Source organism: Aedes aegypti, chromosome 2 (assembly GCF_002204515.2).
Source record: "Aedes aegypti strain LVP_AGWG chromosome 2, AaegL5.0 Primary Assembly, whole genome shotgun sequence".
Lineage (NCBI taxonomy): Eukaryota > Metazoa > Arthropoda > Insecta > Diptera > Culicidae > Aedes > Aedes aegypti.
Window position 1 is genome coordinate 353,660,843 of NC_035108.1, and position 19,769 is coordinate 353,680,611.

The 19,769-nt window shown below is 36.2% G+C and overlaps 1 protein-coding gene across 2 annotated transcripts in view; it reads left to right on the forward strand.

The window, feature by feature from the left end:
* The first annotated feature begins 11,335 nt into the window (after nt 1-11,335).
* LOC5565010 (homeobox protein aristaless) overlaps nt 11,336-19,769 on the forward strand; it is a 360,007-nt gene continuing 351,573 nt past the window's right edge. For both annotated transcript variants that reach the window (XM_021846329.1, XM_021846330.1), the window contains exon 1: nt 11,336-12,743. The gene's annotated coding sequence lies outside the window, so the exon portion shown is untranslated. The remainder of the gene's footprint in view (nt 12,744-19,769) is intronic.

Below are 19,769 nucleotides of genomic sequence, written 5' to 3' on the forward strand. Positions count from 1 at the left end.
AGAGAAATTTATGATATCTAACAGAAATTCAAATATTTCAACCATATGAGCTAATTGGTACGAGTTTTGGTGATGAAATATGGTTTGAGGATATATCTTAAGCATCCTCACAAACATTCAGGCATATACTATGTTTAAATCATTGTTTAGAATTAGAAGTTCATGGATGTTTGTCAAGTTTTGTGTAGAAGTTTAGTTGAGAAAGAAGTGCAGCAGAGTGTACACGGTTCGAAATAATGTTGTTTATAAAGAGAATCATTGCGAATTCCAGGCGTTGCTTAAGTTTTTCCAAGTTGATGAGCATGCAGCGTGCTTCATACGACGGAATCGGCAGTACAGTCCAATTCAGGAACATAGAATCATATTAATAGACCTAAAAAACTGGAAATCATGCAAAACATAATTTATGGCAGGGTATCGAAGATCGATAAAATTGTTTGGATTATCGTGACATTGCATTTTTTTAGAAGCTCCTTTTGAAATTTTAAAATCTTTTTAAAACCCGAGATGAACTAGTCCAGGGCTAAAAATCACGGTATTCATAAATAAATCTTCTTCATGTTGCTTATAAAGTAGTCGTTATTTCTAACACAATTTTTCATATATTTTACCTAATAATATTGTTTATTATGAAGCATCGAATCGCTTAAAAATAATTAGAATATTGCGTTTGAACAAATCTTATTTTCGGAGGATGCGAACATGTTGAATAAACTTTAAGTTATAAAGAATGATTTAGGCATATCTGTAACTTTCTATAATTGAGAAGCTTTTTCAGAAAACTCTAAATGAAAAAAAGCATTTACTTCAAAGATCACGCTCTTTTAATGATTGCAAGCTAGATATTTTATAAATTAACTTTTTAGTTAATCGCTTTGAAAATGTGTCCGTTTTTCGTTATCACCGTTCCGGAGTGTTTAAAAATTTTCAAATAAAAATCTATTTTTGGACAATTAATTGGTGTAGATCTGACCAAATTTTTAGCAAAGATATTTTTGTGTCCTGTCTACATTACTGGATAATATATTTGCATTTTTTAAAGTTTTCCATTCACATTTAAAAACAATGGAACGTTATTTAAATTTATTCTGTGCGGGGCTCATAATCATATATGAAATTAATTTTGAGGTATGTTACAGACCATATTGTTAAAAAGGCCGATTTTCATTTCAATCATTATTGAAAAACATAAATCAGTTTCAATTTTCGGGGCATGGTTTGTATAGGTCCAGACTGGTAACAGACCTCTTTTTATAGGTTTATTCTCTATTTTTATGCAAGTCTCTATTTGTAACTGATGGTCTTGAAAGTCTCTATTTTAAGCAAAATGGTCCCTAAAGTCATTCTTTTCTTTATGCTGCTTGCATTGAATTTTTTACACGTTCTCTAGGATTTTGTTTTCAGATCCCTCGAGAAATTCTTTTTATGATTTCTACAAAGATCTCTTCAGGTATACTTATGGGATCTTCTTCAGAACTTTCTTCATTGACTCCACCACCAAATCTCCCAAAATTCAGTGTTTCTTCTTCTTCTTGGCATTAACGTCCTCACTGGGACAGAACCTGCTTCTCAGCTTAGTGTTCTTATGAGCACTACCACAGTTATTAACTGAGAGCTTTCTTTGCCAAATTTGAGATTTTAGCATTCGTATATCGTGTGGCAGGTACGATTATACTCTATGCCCAGGGAAGTCAAGGAAATTTCCATTACGAAAAGATCCTGGACCGACCGGGATTCGAACCCAGACACCTTCAGCATGACTTTGCTTTGTAGCCGCGGACTCTAACCACTCGGCTAAGGAAGGTCCCTAAAATTCAGTGTTGTTTCAAGGTATGCTTAGAGGAATTGATTTCTTATATATTCCAGGAAATCCATGAGCACTACAACGCTTTTCTTGACTATTTTTATTTCCCCTAACTATAAAAGTTAACTATAAAAAGATCTAAGTAGATGAAAAAACCGAATTTAGTACTATACCATTTAATTCTACTAGAGTTTGTATCCTTTGACAGATACGCGTATTTCGACCTCAACTGTAAGGCCGTCTTAAGTCGAGTCTAGTACACGACACTGAAGACGGCCTTACAGTTGAGGTCGAAATACGCGCATCTGTCAAAGGATACAAACTCTAGTGGAATTGAATGGTATAGTACTAAATTCGGTTTTTTCATCTACTTATTGGTATTCTACTAAACAGCTCGAAGATTTATAATTACAGTGGGATTCCGTTTTTGGCAACAAAGTTGAAATTTTCAGTTGCCAAAAACGGAACCGTGCCAAAATCGGAACCCATATTTCAAATTTTATTTTTCGACTATTGGCTTCGAAAAGGTTCACTATGAAGCTTTTATTGAAGAACAGGACATTTTCTTAAAACTATGAGAGAAAACGAAAACAAAAATGTTTTCTTTTAAAGACGTATTTGCGAATCAAAAGCGCTGGGTATTGCAAAACGGCATGGCCTTTTTTCTAATTAAATGGACAATTAAAATCAGTTTATCTTTTGGACTTTAGCATAAAATCTGAAAAATTCGGTAAGTTTAGAATTGTTCCTTCAATTTATGTTTCTGATAAAGTAAAGCATTTTATAATGAATGAATGACTGTATCAAAAGGGCAAACATAAACATGAGATGCATAAATGTCTTGTAATTGTGTAGAATTTAATTACAGGAAATTTACAGGATACTGTTATGAAACCTCAAGAACCTTATAGGAATCTTCAGGTTCTCATAAAAAATCTACAGAAAAAAACGCTTGAGCTCTGAAGCATCTTGCCAAGCATCCGTAGGATCTCGCATAGAGTTCTCAGGACTTTGCTATGAGTTAACATCTTGAAATTCCGCTGCGATGTTGCCGTAAATTCTCAAGTCTCCGATGAAAAAAAATTAAAAGTCCATTATTATTAGGCTACCACTAGCACACCTCAAATTCCTCTGGGAACCTTTTCAAAATCCTCAAGCTTTCGCCGAAAATATAAAAAAAAAACTACTAGAAATTCACATTATCCCGCTTAAAATTTACAAAACGCCCTAGAGTTTATTAGAAATCACCAGATTTTGGACATAATCCTCCATAACCAGTTATACACTCTAACGATCCCTCAAGAAGCTCTCAGTGTCCACTTGTAATCTGCAGATATCCTCATGAATTCGTTAAAATTTCTGAAAAGTCCCACAAGAACGAAGAATCCCTTAAGGATTCTCCAGGGTACAGTTAGAAATCTCATAGACTTAGCTCGTAAGGAACATTTTGATGATGTTGGGACCCGTATCCTCGATTAACAATCTTGTACAGAATTCTGGATCGTCTCTTAACAAATCTAACGCCTTATAGAGTCTATAGAAAAGAGAGAACGTAGCTTTAAATGGTTGACGCAGAAAGATCAATATACACACCAATACCACAGACAAAAAGTAAAAACACTCTCAGTCGTATTTATCGCACGCTTCAATGGTATTATTGAAAATAAGTTGTAGTTTGGACTGTATTTGCATTTGTCTTGTTATTTAATGAAATTTAAAAAAAGTTATGATACACGAAATTTTGCTGTACATATTTGTATCTATTATTGCGGTGTGTTTTTACATACGCAATGTATATAAATCCATAATAATGTTCCAAATCTGAAGAACAGTGTTTTTTTTTTATTGTATCACCTACTGGCAGACTCAAGTGGGCTGGTCACTCAATATGAATGCCTATGAAAAAAGAATGGTCTTAAGTTGAGATACAGGTGGAGATTATTGGTCTCATAAAACGTTGCCTATGTATGACCAATGACCATTCTGAAGTAAATAAGCGCGTACGCGAGTCCTTAGTAGTTGGTGAGATTTGGGGAAACATCGACGAAAATGCAGATCTGGAATGTAATCGGTGTGGAGTTGACATGCTATTCAAGTGACTAAAGCAACAGACACGATAATATTTACAAAAATTCACAAATTTTAATGGTATTGAAAAATGTTGCCAAAAACGGATCCATTTTGTTGCCAAAATCGGGGGGTGCCAAAATCGGAGCATGCCAAAAACGGAGCATGCCAAAAACGGAATCCCACTGTATTATAAGAGACCTTCCAAAGTATCCTACAGGAGTTCCATTGAGAAAAAAAAATCATTCTACACTTCTTAAAGAAATTTATTTGTTTTTTTTTTTCAGTATGATCTGCGAAAATTCCTCCAGTTTCTCCAGTTATCCTTTCACGAATTTTTATATGGATTCCTTTAAGGATTCATCCACATTTACCCTTGGAATTGCTCTCACAACTCCTCCAGGGGTGATCCGAGGAAATATATTTAACACTATTCCAGGTTCCAGAGCAGCTAATACTATAGTAAATATTTTAGTTATTCCAATTATCTAAGCAATTCATCTGATAAATCCTTCAAGACTTCTTCAAGGATTTTTTTTCAGTGAACATTGTGGGAGTGCATCAAGGGTTACTTTCAAATTTAATCAAATTTCATCAGATGTTACAGTGATACCTCCATGACTACCATGAGTCGATGTTCCATGACTCGATGTTGACTCATGGAACCATACTAAAAACAAAATGTCATGATTACTATGATGGTTCCTAGAAGCAGCTTTCCAAAGGATTGCTGTTCCATGACTCGATATTTCCATGAGTCGATGGTCCCTTCACTATCGACTCATGGAGGTTTCACTGTACTTTGGGAATTCCTTCTGAAATATCTCGCGGATTTTAGAAAAATGTCACGAATACATTTCTTTTAATCCTTGTTCTTTTTCTGGATATATGAGAATCTTAGGAACAGTATCTAAAGTATTTCGTGAAGGAATTCTCTGGTTGAAATCTAAACAATAAATTTGAAATAAATTTTAGAAAATATCTAGAGAAAATACTATGTCTTTGAAATCTTGAAGATGTTGTTACTGGATTCTTGGTGAAAATTAAAAAAAAAAAATGGTAAAATGGTTCCGGGTCATTTGGCCGAATGCCGTTTGGTCGAAATTGAAAACATTAGCAAAGCATGCATTTGTAATGAATTTGAGATTTCAAAGAACAGAAAGAAGGATAAATCATCATTGATATACGAATAATTAGCTCTTTATTGTTAGTTCAACAAATAGTACTCAGTGAAGCACATCCTCAATGTAAGCAATTATTCATTTATCTGCTAGCAGTAATACCTGCCAGCAGAGGTTTGCGCATTGCGTCTGTATTCAGTAGTTGACTGTAAACGGTTTACGATTTTTTTGTTCTTTTACATGACCAGTTTGCTTCGTTCCCTCGAATCGTACTAAGTAAATTATTGCATAGTTCTAGCTACCACAAGTTTTAGCTTCTGATGTACACAAGCAACGGTACAGAGATGTTTTGAATAAAACTCTTTATGAACGTATTATTATTTGTTTCATTGGCAACAAAACGCGCTAGCAACTTTCAAACAGTGCAAGAAAATCGTCGCCGGCAAACTACTCATAGGTGATAATTTACTTTACGATTACAAATCGTCGCTTTCATCAAGGTGTAATATTGACAATGGCCATAATTCGAATAACTATGGAAAATATTTTTCTCTTGAAAGAACAGCAGATGATCACAAAAAGGAAAAATCTCCTATGAAAATTTAAGCAAGTGTAATGCAAATAATCGTTATTTCAGTATAACTACGAAGAACTGCCAATGAGGAAAAATTTCCAATAAAAATATATGCTAAATGGTTGCTAATAGTAATGAATCCAGTATAAATCGAAATAATAGCCTACCGTAAAATGGGGTGTTAAGGACTCGTGGGGTTTTAAGAGATTGAACTTCTCAACCAAGTTCGACAAATCACAGAAACCTAGAAAGTCATCATATAAGTCATCTGAAATGCTCGATTTGTTCGGAGGATTCTGAACTGCATTATATAATAGGAGCTGTCTATTAATATGAAGTATTGTGGTTTCTAGAAATTGAAAACCTTTCAAAATATTTTTGTTCAAATTTTATGGTCTAAAAACATTTATCTACAAATCCATGAAATATATTTGAGAAAAATTTGCGAGTAAGGTAGAAGATAAGGAAATTTAATTGAGATCATAGTACAGACAAAAACTTCTTAAAATTATGTGTGGATTTCGATTTTTAGAAACTTTCATGAAAAAAGTCTTGTACTGAAAATAAGTGGGGTGTTAAGGAATTATCTATTCTAACTTTTCTTAGTAACTAAACTCATTAAATTTATGCCTTAATATTTTTCAATATAGTTTTGAGTTGTTCCGTGAAGTTGAACTAAAAGTAAACAACGTAAAGTTAAGGGATCTATTTAGTAAGTCACTAAATATCACCAAAAATGACTTATTTCAAAATTTGGTAAAATTGTTAAAAAAATGTAGATAAAAATTGATTAATGTGAATAAGGGTTTTTCATGATAACATTTTCAAAAGCTGTTCACATTGGTGTAAAGTTTGCATATAAGAATGATTATCTTATTTGAGATGGTTTTGGAGCTATTAATTCTTTTCAGCATTACCTAGGACCTAGATAAACAATTATAATATAAGGTTATTTTCGAGCTCTTTTTGGAAAATATATAGTGTGCGGTATAGTGTGAGCGATTTTCGCTCTATTTTGGAAAATTTTCGTTGGGATTTTTATCGATCATGCCACTGGGTGTTACATGCAAATCCGTTATTTGGTGCAGAGTTGCTCGCTGTCACTATCAACGCTTAAAATTTGCTGATTTGTACAGGCCGAATGCGATACAATTCGGATCATTCCATATCACATCAACATCATGCTGTCTACTCCATCACCAGTGCATTGATAGCGATAGACTATGGATATCACTGATGGGTTCAGTTTAGCCTTAAATTAGGCAAATAAAATGGCAATTTATGTACGTATGATTTTTTTGACAGTGCTGCTAACAGATTGAAATTACGTGTTGGTCACTAAAAAACCTTAAAAGCATGGATAATAACCACGTGATCACTCATTCTGCAGTGATTATGATCTAAATTGCTATGTCGCATCAATGCTGTTGGTTGTCAAATCAAAGTGATATTGATAGCTCGCAAGTGGTATTGATAGTTTTGGAACATCAGCCATCAGCTGATACTTTTGATATTAAGAAACTCTGAATTTGGTGTGGTGCTTTATTTAAAAGGCAAATTGGACACTTACCCTATTCACACTTAAAGCTTGTTGAAATTATTCTTCTTTTGACAAGTCATGATTGCTCTGCACTGTTCTAGGATACGAATACTGCATATAAGTATAAAAATCTTTTCAAGACAATTGTGCGATGCACTGATAGCTTGCTTGAAAATAGAATCAATGAGTATGAGAGATTTAGCAGTTAAAATAAAACGGTTAGCGTTTTCAGGAGTTCCACCTTGAATTTTATTGAAGTAATATCATCTTTAGATTGAACAAGACCTTTAGAGTTGAAGGGACACATCAACGATGTTGACCAAAATAATTTTGTTGCTGTTGGCAAAATAAAGTTTTATATACAAAGCTCAAATTCCTTAACACCCTATTTTGCATTTTCGCCAAAAATCACACATTTTTATGATTATCTCAGAAATCTGCCATAGAATCGTCTTCATTGTAATTGGCTTTTGATAAACACGTCGGGAGAATGGTAGGACTGTATTTTGTTCAATTATTGGCATACTAGAAGTTCCCCGAATTTAAGTGAATTTTTTTTCATCCCTTAACACCCCATTTTACGGTATGTTTAAAAGAAGGAAAACATTCTGATGAAGTCATTCAGAAACACTTTGAACCCAAGAACACCATTGGTAACCCAGAGACGAACCAACCATTAGTTTGAGGCGATAGGTGGAGTTCACGACTTCGTACTGAATTAAAGGATCGATTTAATGATTCTTTAGGAACACTTATATAGCGACAAACACGTCCCGCCACATAATAAAAATTAAGACACTCATTAATCCTACACATCAACGTTGAAGAAATTCGATTAGTTTTTTGTTCGTAATTCGGCCAAACGGCATTCGTCCAAATGACCGGACACCAGTAAAATCATTGGGAATATTTCTGGTGTACTTATGATTTTCTTCAAAAAATTCTGATGGAAAATCATGATGGAATCTCTGAGGTAACTTCTATGGTTTTCCTTAGAAAAATTCTACGGATCTAACTCGGAATCCTTAGATAAGTTGTGAAAATCACACAATGAGCTTCTGAATAAATCTATGGAGTTATTTGAAGCAAATTTTGGGCAAAATTATTGATTTTAAAGGCATTTATTTCATCAAGAATTTCAAAATCAATTCCGACTCCGAACACAAAGTTTAGGAAATGTCCAGATTTTCCTAGAACTCATAATTGAAGCCGTTCATTAATTGCTTAAGAGGTTATGGGGGACCCCTCGTCTGAGATTTTTTACGCGCCGTGCAAATAATTTTCAATTTTTATGCAAAAAATCTCACTATGGGGAGAGGGGGGTTAAAAATCTCCCAAAAATGTGTCACGTGATTGATGGATAGCCAATAAGTTCCATCACTTTAGTTCTAAATCTTTGAAAGCTGTTCGTCGTTTATTTCAAGGTAGTGCATTACATTTAGACGTCGTTCACCTTAATTTTGAGGGCCTCCAAATTGAACCCCGCACCGGACCTCAAAAATCCTAGCTACGCCACTGATCGTAGCGTAGATCAGCTCGTAGCAGTTTATTTTATTCATGAAAAAGCTTTTAAGTTAAAAAGATAATACAGTTCTTAATTCTTATGGTTCTCGGTGAAATGTGTTAAATACTCACAATTATATGACTCCTTGTCAACTTTTCTAACGTCCAGTGATATTTGTCCCTAGTCAATCTATCTGTTTAAATTTAACTTCCGTAGTCGTAAGCAGCGATCGAGGTATCAAGGTAGGTAGTCGTAAATCAAAGTCGCAATCATAAGTTTACTCACTTCCGTACTTGTAGAATTCAGTTCTTTTTTGAAATTAATTTAATTTAATAGCAAATTTAATTTAAACAAAATTTAATAATTTTGTTTGAGTATAGTTTAGTACAACTTTATTTTTATTCTTAACTTCAGAATCAGAATGTAAGGTGAAGATGAATCGAAGCCAAACTTCAAATTTTCAAGATCACAAATCTGGAAAACCAAACAACCGTTTGAGCTGAAAACTTAATCGATTGGTCATCACCAGCTAGTGACCAATCGATTTAGTTTTCAGCTTTAACGGATGTTTGGTTCTCCAGATTTGTGCTCTTGAAAATTTGAGGTTTGGCTTCGATTCATCTTCACCATAAGTGTAGCTTAATCAAAACACACAACTTCAGTATACTGCCCATAACTGCATATTTGTAACATTCAACAAAAGTAGGCATTGAGTAAATGGAGTACCAAGCGTGCATTTTATGGTAGTATGGGAGGAAACTAAAATTTCTAAAAATTACCAGGAACTCAAAAGTGCTTATTTGAGGCTGATATTTTGTACAACTCATATCGCATACTAGGTGAATAGCTAGAACATAATTCTGATAGAAATTCCATTGTTATTACATTACGAGGCTCATTTATAATCTCAATGTGACTATTATGCTAAGTATTTATCATTTGATGACTCTCCATGGTATTAACTCCAATTTGTCAAAAATTCAAAAATTCAAATGTAAACTTTTATAATCAGTCACACTAACTATGGTATTCGGCAACAATCTCATCATACTGTTTACTTTTGTACTTTGGTGAGCTGTTCGTCAAATTTTCAACATTTTTGTGGGTATTGCTGCCGCAGCTTCAACGGGTGTAACGCCCCCGGTACACTTGCGTTATTTCGATTATTATTGTTATTCATCAAACATTTTTAAATTTTCTATATAACGGCTCAATTGATGGCCATCTTGATACTAAGGAAACCATGACTTATTTTTCATTTAATTTTCGTGTTGAACAGTTATTTTTAAACTTTTGTTGTAACACCCAAATTTACAGTATGCATTTACAGTATTACTTTTAATTTCAAAGCTCAAACTTGATAACTCGAGTTGCTTATTTCAACCATATAGCAAGATTATTTTACGTTAAGCTATCTGGTTTGGAAATTATAGCTTGCTTGTTTTAAGTCACTGGTCTATGAGGACGAGGTAATTAAAAAGTAAATCGTTTCTTTTGATCAACTGAATCATTCAGTTTAAGAAACAGAAAACAATTGAATTTGATAATCCTTGAATTAATTTTGATGATCATTAATTGCCATACTTTTTTTTAAGTTGGCTATCGAATTGTAACTCTTTGGAAAATGATCAAGGTTCGTTCAATGATTTAAGAAAGCTGGCTCATATGAATGAATAATGAAGTGAATGGCCCATCTTTATTGTACAATCCGTACACTATCCTCATGATAAAATTTAAGTACATTACAACCCTTGAGGAAAATCAAAGGTTCCTACAAATAAATAAGGATGGAAAAATCAGTTAAGGTGCAACGGTATAAAAAAACGCCGTTAACTTAATCACGTAGGTAATTTACAAAATGAAACTCAAATGATATGCAGCAACACTTAATCATTCACTGAAAAAAAAAATCAAAACTCAAGATACATATCTCATAAATCGGAATGACCACGAACAAATACCTTTTTAAACGTTCCACCTCCATCCAGAAGCCATATCGAAGCCCTTTCACCTCGAGTAATAATCCGCACCGACCATAAACCTCCATTCATCCATCACACTTTGCGCAATTACCGTTCCCATGGCCCGAACCAGCTTTAATTAGATTCGCTTCTAACCGCAGCGCTGTCCCACGTCAATTACGCATAATTACTCTCCGCTTCTCCGAATGCCACCGAAGCCAAAGGGGGTTAGTACCCTCCCGTAATGACCGTAAGTGAATATCACTTATTCAAACGTCGCTGATTAGCATGCCTCTCTACTTAAAAGTACCGGGCAGCCATCGTTCCCCTCGACGAAGTCGAGATTGTCGAGATGCAAATCCAATTCGTTGGCTCGCTAACCTGTACCGAGTGCGGCGGGGTGTTTCACCGCAAGCAGGTGAAAATTTATGACTGCCAGTCAGTGAGTGCTGTGTGCGCGACGCGAACGAGCGTCCGGATTGGTCGAGAGCGTTTCCCAGCGAAGCGAAAGTAGGCGGTGCCTACAGGGCGTTCTATTGATGGTTGTCGGTTCTGGCCTCACACTCCATTCGTCGGCAGCGATCTGCGCTGCGGCTGTGGTCGGACCGGTTCGGTTGGTTTCGGGCCGAAGGTGGTTGTGTGAGTGGCGGGTGGGTCGGCGGGTCACTACTGGTTGCACAATGGTGTTGCGGTAGTCGTGTTCGCGATAGAAAGAGACGAATCGCGGTTCGTGCGCGGAATCGCGCGATGCTTCACCACTACACAGGTGAGCGAGCGCGCGGACGGAAGGTGTGTTGGGTGTTGGTTTTTAATTTATGTGAATGCAGCGAATCTACCTGGACAGGTTGGGTTGGTTGTTTACACGTTGCGATAGCGGCCACTCAGTTCTTGTTCAACGTTCGTTTGGCGTAGTCAGAGTGAAGGTAGTCCCCGTGCGTTCGTTTCGCTGTGTGATAGTTTTTTGTGGCTGTTGGTACTGCTGCTGTTGTTATTGTTTTAGCGGTGCATCGTCACGCGTGAAAGCGTCAAACGATATAAACGATCAGTTTTTTTTGGTGGTCTGGAATCGAGCCTGGACGTTGAAGGAACAATCTTTTTATGCTGAAGCGTAATCGGTATCGCGCTTGACTACGCGCATGTGCAGCGCAGTTCGGTGTAACGGTTTCGTGCGAAGACACAATGCACAAATAATGCAAATGCTGTTCGGCGGTGTGTTTTCCCTTTGTTTGGCGGAGAGCTTTGTTGGTGCCAATTCGGGAACCCTGTTGTTATGTGTTGTGTTGCTGCCGTCGTCGCCGTCGTTTTGTTGATGCCTCGAAAATAACTCATCCAATTCGTTTTCAATTAGCCACGGTACGGCTGTTCGGCTGGAGTCCTCTCTGCCTCTACCAAACTCGCTAGTGTCTACCGAGGGAGTGAGTTCGCCCAAAATAACAATTGTACGGAAAAAAGTGCCTTCCAGTGCCCATGAATAATTGCAGCCTTTCAGAGTGGAATTAATTGGATATTGATGACAACTCAAAAATAACAGTGCCTCTTCGCATTGAAGACAGCGTGGACCTTGAAACAGTTTTAGCGGAGGAAAAGTGACACCCTCGGAAGAAGAAAAACCCCATCTAACCTTCGTTGCAAAGCTCAACAAAAAACACGTGAACGTCTACCGGCAGGTTCGGGGAGTGAAGAGAAATTGATAATTCTATTAGCGAAGTTGCAGGCCCTAGACCGGTAGCTCCGTCGCGGTGTCTCCTTTGAAGCCGACCAATTAGCGAAGGACTGCGAACCGCCGAAGATCTTAGAGTCGCGGAGATTCACCAATTAGTGTCCAGTGGAATCTCCCATACGAACGCGGTAGCTGATGACTAAACCTTTTCAACGGAGAGTGCGCCGGAGAAAACCTGAATCGAGTGTGCAATAATTGAAATCTGATTAGGCGTATCAACCGCAATTAGCCTCCCGCGAAGGATTTCAAGTGTTCGGGATTAGCGTCAGCCTAGAGTTTCGAGGACGTGCGGATTAGAGAAGATTGCAAGTGTTTGACTCGGTTATGGTGTTGCCGACGGCCAAATGAATAGTGAGAAGTACTGGCGCAATACGCGTTGAAGTGTCGTAAGTGAAAGCCGAGAAACACGGAATTTCAAGTGACTTCGCAGAAGTGTCCAGACCTGCATCAAGGTAAGTGCCGTCGGTATACAGGGAATCATCGGGAACGCCCTCCCGGTTCTGGTGGTCGTTTTAATTAGGTTCGGCCAACGGGTGGTAGAAGTGATGAATGATCGACATAATGCGAACATGTCCGCCGTCTGTGTTCGAGCAAGCCAAGGGATAATGGGAGGTGTGCTGAAAATTGTACAGACATTAACGGGAGTATGGTTTAGGAGGTTGCTGGACCGACAATGGGGTGCGCAAAAGGCTCAATCAAGCTAATTTGGCTGTTGGGTTGGGCGATGCACCTGCCGTATGAGTGTGGGTTTCTGCTGGACGAGGGACGTTTTTCGAATGGTGAATACAGTCAGTTGTTGACCGAGCAAGTCACGATTTTGAAGTTTTGAATAATTGTTTTGGTTATTGTCTGGTGAGTTCTGTTGATGTTTGTCTCAGTATTTATTGTGTTTCGAAACTTTCAATTATAATTACAGGGCAAATATTGGCGTTGGACACTTCCTAGCAGTAATTTCTTCTTTAAAAATAGAGATGCACTGGTGCACTACCATAAGTTTCCTCGGGCACATTAGAGTAAGATTTTCTGAATGATAAAATCTATGGCCTTGCAAACGTTTGCTGAATGCTTGCCAACTATCATGGTGATCATCTTTGGATTTGAGTAACCTAGCCTTTGATGGGTGATTTGAAAATTTCATAACTACACGAGTAGAAATCAGAATCCAAAATCATGATTATGCACCCGGATATCATGATTCCAGTGTGTTTTCATCTTATGAAAATACACCATGATTTGGACTCACGATATCATTAGTCAGATTGTCGTAACGCGACACAAGTTGCAGCTGAGTGCTCGAAATCATGCATCGAATGCTCGAAAATCATGATTCGCGCATCCATTTCGGATCTATTTATATATCCGTCAATCAACCCAATAAATTGAAAACAAAAAAAAAATTTGCTGTAGCAAAATTCGAACCAAGAACCTACTGATTAAGAGCCACGTACTTTACCACAGTACCAATCTATCGTGATGAATGATGGGTGATCGATGCGAATGAGTTGAAGCAACGTGCACCGCTTTGTATTGTCGCTCTTGATGTTACGTTTATGAAGAATCATGATTTGTCGTCCTGATATCATAGCCTAATCAATTTATGAATTCCATGACTTGTAAATCATGGTGTGGGAATCAGATTTTTATCCGTGTAGTTGATGAAAATAAATCATCGTAGAAATTAAACCTTATAAGTTCACAACATATTGATTTGAATATATTTTACTAACTCATTAAATTCCAGTATATACACACTTGATTAATTTCATCGACTTCAGCGAAATGGATTCCCAAGAATTATGTTTATACCAAATATTGGTACAATATGTAAGCAATTAAAATTGTTAATGGAATACATTACCGCACGGGTAGAAATCAGAATATAAAAATAAGACTCATGATCGAATGATTCCTGTGTGTTTTGACCTTATGTAATCATAAGTCAGATTTCCGTTACGCAACACACACGTTAACATTTACCGAGGTTCATGAAATGATAATTGAAATATCAGCTGTTGTATTCCTCTTTTAGTGAGATACATTTCCAAATTTAAGTCTGTATGTCAGAGTTCAAGTATTTGTAGCGGTTAACGCGCAAATATTCAGGAAGAACATGCTAAGGGTGATGTGTTCCAATCCCGCCGGTTGAGGATCTTTTCGGATAGGCTTCCGGTAAAGTATCTTCATAACCAATACTTCACGAAAAATGTGCACTAGTTTTATAAGTATACTTTTTCACAAATATGGACTAGGGAATATTCAGATGGGAATCAAACACGTCTGCAAAAGACCAATCGATCAAATTTTCAGCTCAAACGGATGTTCAGTTCTCCAGATTTGTGCTCTTAAAAATGTGAGATTTGGCTTCGATTCATCTTCACTTTAATACTCACAATTTCGGTCGATCATTTAACTACAACACAGCGAAACAAAAAGATACCTTTTTGTGTGTCTCCAATTAATTTGGGATGAATGAATCTATTGCTGAAATCTGAAATCGATAAATAATGCGTTTTCTATAGTAAATGTCTCAAAAATCAGACGTGTTACAGCATTTTTGAAAACGGCAATAGATTCAGCGTACTCAAATCAAGTGGTGCTTGAAAAAAAAAATTGTTTCGTCGTGTTATTGACTGACTAGAGTTTTCAATCCCGTAAACATTTCCCGGGAATTGAGATTTCCCGGGATTCCCGTTTCCCGGGAAATGATTTTCTGTTTCCCGGGATTCCCGTATTTCCCGGGATTTCTGTAGTTCCCGGGAAGCTCTATTTAAATATAGAATTGACCATGTATATTCAGTTAAAAACTATCGCACAATTTACTTTTCATATCATACCAAACAATGTCCTCACTAGAAGAGATACGATTGTGAGTTAAAATATTGGTGAAAACCAACCGAAAAAAGGGAAGAAAACGGGATATATTTCACTGACATTTTATAGGTGGTTTCTACATGGCTTACTTCACTGCCTACTGGTTGGCAATATAGCGTTTACCGGGACAACTAGTTGGCAATACAATATAGAGAAATTTTCGAATAATCTATTTCATGATTTGAGTAGAATTATAAAGTTTTCAAGGTTTCTTCTTGTTTGTTTTTTATTTTAGTTTTGTAAAGATTTATTAAACGTTGGTAAATATTATTTGAACTTCATATGATACCTCCACATATAATTTTGCTTAATTTTATAAACTTTTTTGTTAAAAATCCTAGCAAAAAACGAAGCAAATATTTTTGGAGGAACATAAATAAATTACTAATTAAATAAAAATAAATAAATTAGGGGCCCAGATAGCCGTAGCGGTAAACGCGCGGCTATTCAGCAAGATCAAGCTGAGGGTCGTGGGTTCGAATCCCACCGGTCGAGGATCTTTTCGGGTTGGAAATTTTCTCAACTTCCCAGGGCATAGAGTATCATCGTACCTGCCACACGATATACGCATGCAAAAAATGGTCATTGGCATAGTAAGCTCTCAGTTAATAACTGTGGAAGTGCTCATAAGAACACTTAGTTGAGAAGCAGGCTCTGTGCTAGTGGGGACGTAACGCCAGAAAGAAGAAATAAATTACTCATAAAAAGAGAGAACCAATCGTGCAAATGCAATGGGTTAAAATAAAACATACATAAAATAAGACATTATTTAAAAAAACTTCATCAAATTAGCATAACTTTTACGACTTTAGAATTTCCCGGGATCCCGGGAATTCCCGGGAAATGATAATTTTATTTCCCGTTTCCCGAGAAGTCAATTCCCGGGAAAATTGAAAACTCTTTGACTGACTGATCTACTTCACTAAAGTATAATAGAGAGCAAAGCCAATGTAAGCATTGAACGTTTTATGAAATGGTGGCTCACATTTCTTAAACTGGTATTGAAAAAAAATGAAAAAGCGAGATTTGAACCAAGAACCTTCCGAATTGGATATACTTATTCTAGCACACACAAAAAAAAAACGTTTTAGTACAATTTCCATTATAAACGACCCGAAATTAATTGATGATTTCAATTCGCCCTGAACACAAGTCGAGTTTATAGTACACTTGCGTGCTATCATGAATCCTATTCATCACACAATTGACCTAAATTCTCACTAAAAACTGTAAGAAACAGGATATGTTTACAGTAGAAAGTTCACAGCAAATCAGAATCAACCGAGTATATTTCAGAACTACTATTTTGTTTCATTTCGCTTTTAGAAAGGCAAAGTTCAAGATAAAATGGATCAAAATTCAAGAAATTTACAAAATTTAATTTTCGCAAAATATAAAAGGTCTTGAACTTTGCATTATAATATGAAAAATAATATTGAGGAGAAGCTAAAGCTTTCGTAAGTAGCATAGAATTGTTAATTGATACATTTTTTCTCTCTCAAATTTTCACAGCGAAGACCTTTACCAACTTATTGCTTCCGCATTGAAAATTAGTTAGTATTACAGTGATGTAGCTGGAAAAGTATCACCATACTTTCTGCATGTAAGCACATATAGTGATACTTTTTCGTATCAATATCAACTATGAGGACTGAGTTTTATTACTTTTAAATTGCGAGCTGTAATGTCAACGAATAACGGGCTGCTTAGCCTTAAACATTTGAAATAATAACATTTTATACAACAAGTTGAGTAATACCGACCTTTTGTTTTCTAGAAACGGAAAATTTGAAGGAGATTGGGCAGTTCTGTTGCACGGAATGTACACATATGACTTATATATCATGAGAAAGATCTAAATGAGACAAAAAAAGTTGGTTTGGGGTCATAAATATTCTACCTGTGAGAAATTATCTATTTGGCATAGTTTAAGATGGATTTTCGTTGATTTTTTTTACGCTGCATTATCAATTGTTGAACTCTGAAACTAGCACTGAAAACATTTAGTGTTTTCTTCCCCTATATAGTGACAAAAAACTATATGTTTTACAGAAGTGAATTTAGACTTTAATTCAGAGATGAAAACATTACATGGTGATGTTAGGTTAGAATACATTGAAGAATCGTAAAAAATACATATTAATATTCTCAAATATGTTGTAACCGATTTTTGGGATATTTTTTGTTAACAATAAGCCTCATTTGGTGAAAAACTACACAGAAACTGTAATGGGAGAAAAATGGGTGGTGTCTTTTAAGATAACTGATTTTGCAAAGAGTTCAATAAAGCCACCAGCATAAACTCTATGAACAACATCATCAGCACTAAACAAAACGTTAGATGTAAAAAGGTCCGTTCAACTTATCAGTATCATATACGTAGTTTTGGGATTTCATGTATTTAAATCAATGGCAATCTAGCTCACTGGAACTGGCTCGCACTGTTTACTATATACGTTGTTGCTTACATAGTGTCGCTTTTACTCATACATTATCCAACCGATTTTTGGCTAACAAAATTGTCAACCATCATTCATTTACGAGTTGGTATGCGAACGCCTTGCCGTCCAATGGACTATTTTTCTAACGAGTGCCTTTCTTATATTATCTGTTATTTCTTTCCCTCTTTCTATCACTCTTCAATAACTTGTCAGTAAGCCCTTCACATTCAGTATGAAACAGCAGGTCCACCTTCTCCGAACGTCTTATTTTTCTCTATTTCAGTCGATGAAGGTCATTCTGGCATCGCTACAGCTCGTTGTTAGGGTAAACAGGTATAATACGCCCCCCTAAGAAAAAAAAACTGCTTGATCGCAGCAGCAAATGCATTACTTCAAGAGTTTTTGGTGTCAAACCGTTATTTAGTTAGTAGGTAATGCTCTGCATGCAACTTTCTCTTACCAGGTAGCAAGAGTACAAGACATTTTCTGTAAACGGTCCAAATCTGGACGTTTTGAATCAAACCGGGCAATATGCCCTTCCCGCAGAAAAAGTTTCGCAGCGTTGTAGAAATGTTTCCAATGAGAATTCCACCACTTGCTAAGCATAAAATGGTCCATAAGCAGTCTTCTTCCGGTAATTAGTGCAATAGTAACGGATGGGCTTCATTTACAACGAGGCTTGCCTATCGGACCCAAAATTTATGCCAAAAAGCCGATTTTCGATATTTTTGGTATTCCTTATATACGCGACATAATTTTTTCGCGGATATTTAAGATATGTGATCATATTTACGTGAATCTTTCAAATGATATATGGATCATGCCGTGTACACTCCGGGACCAAACGCCTTACAATTTTGCCCAATCTTTTATCTTGTATATTTATTTTTCGATATAAATGGCCGTATAAACTATTGAAGTAGATCACAATTTAAAAAACTTTGTATCAAAAAACAATTCTCAAACAATGATTTTCTTCGAATTGCTTCTGTTCGATTTTGGCAACCCGTCCAAAAATTGCGTATTGCCAAAACCGAGTCGTGTCAGAATCGAACGGTTTTTTCATGACGTATTTTTCGAACATAATTTATTAAGAATTAAATTACAACTTTGTTACATTTGCTTTTTTAAAGCAGCTAAGCAATCAGTGTGCTATATTAGGGCAGTTAGCATATAAAATGCAATTAGAAGACTGATTTAGCGCATATTCAAATGCTTATTGGTTACCAAGGTAGGCCATTCTGATATTGATGCTCTCTACTTTTCCAAGACAAGAATGTTTAGGAGACTTAGGAAAGAAGATTATTCTCTAATTGATTCCTTCGACTTAAAAGAGCATTTGAGGAAGTTATTCCTGCGATTTTTACGATATGAAGGAACATTAATTTTATCATCGTGTGCCACTACAATAGTTGTTTATTTGATAGGGTTATAGGCAGATGAAGATATATTTGCACCCAAGGATGCTAAAACTAAGTAAAAGCCACAGAATCAAGATGAATCGTGATTGGAAACTGACTCGTTTCATGCTTATGATTGAAAAATTCGGTCGGGACAACGTTACTTTTATATAACTGGAAAAAATGGATGGTTCGTCACTACAAGTGTTGACATTAATCCTTATTGCCGTTTCATGTAATTTTAGTATTCACATACTATCTTTTTTCGTCATTATCAAAATTAACCTTCTACCAATGTCTACGGTAATCTTTTGACTGCGAGCCAAAACTACGAAACTAGTTTAAAGTAAGAGTCGTTTTTGTTCTTTTCTATGGATCGCATTACCGACCAAAGGTGACCCTACACCTTTTTCCTTCCTCACTAAATAACACCCCCGTGGTAGTTGTGGAGATGCAGAAGTATTCTCGGTCTTTTTATTTATTTAATTTATCTTTCGCAGTCCAACTGACTGTAAGGACTTGGCCGACACTGTTATTGATCAGTTAAAATGTTTAGTTCGAGAAAAAGTGAAAGTCCCATTACCAGTTCCGATCAATCACGGAATAGCAACCATTGACATGTACAGTCAATCTATGCCATTTTATGCCATTTACTTGAATTTCGGGGAAGGTGAAATAGTTGAGCATGTAGAGAACCAAACGGTTATTCTGGCTGAAAATGTTACGGGTTGCTCAATACAAGCAATTTACCAATCGGTCAGATTTT